The sequence below is a fragment of the Frankliniella occidentalis genome, unplaced genomic scaffold, assembly GCF_000697945.3.
Source record: "Frankliniella occidentalis isolate FOCC.00 unplaced genomic scaffold, Focc_3.1 Scaffold72, whole genome shotgun sequence".
Lineage (NCBI taxonomy): Eukaryota > Metazoa > Arthropoda > Insecta > Thysanoptera > Thripidae > Frankliniella > Frankliniella occidentalis.
In genome coordinates, this window is record NW_026267202.1 from 525,810 (window position 1) to 526,339 (window position 530).

Sequence of the window (530 nt, forward strand, 5' to 3'; positions counted from 1 at the left end):
ACAGACAGACAGACAGACAGACAGACAGACAGACAGACAGACAGACAGACAGACAGACAGACAGACAGACAGACAGACAGACAGACAGACAGACGTGGCTTCTGCTGCCTCAATTGATAAATGACTGGGGTGCTGAGCCGCGTGAGCCGAGCCGAGCTGGGTGATTGTGCGCGCCGGCCCGGCCTGGCCACGCCTGGCCCGGCTGTGACCGGTCTCATCCCGTGCAGCAAAGTGTAGAACAACACAGCTCTTCTCAGAGCGTTGACTCGACGTCACTCCTTCCCGAGACGATGAATAGAAACAATCGCCAACAAGGTCCTCCTGACGCACGACGGCACGGGCGGCCGGCGGGCACGCCTCCAGCCAGAGTCGCACTAAAGGCTCGCTTAGCGCCTGGGGGCGGCCAGTGCGACGGGCCCGTCGAGCGCGCACGCGTGGCGGGTGGCCTGCGCCGTGGCCGCAGGGGCCCGCTCGCTCCACGGCCACGCCAGCCTCGCCGGCTCAGCGCACGACATGGGGTACTTGACCCC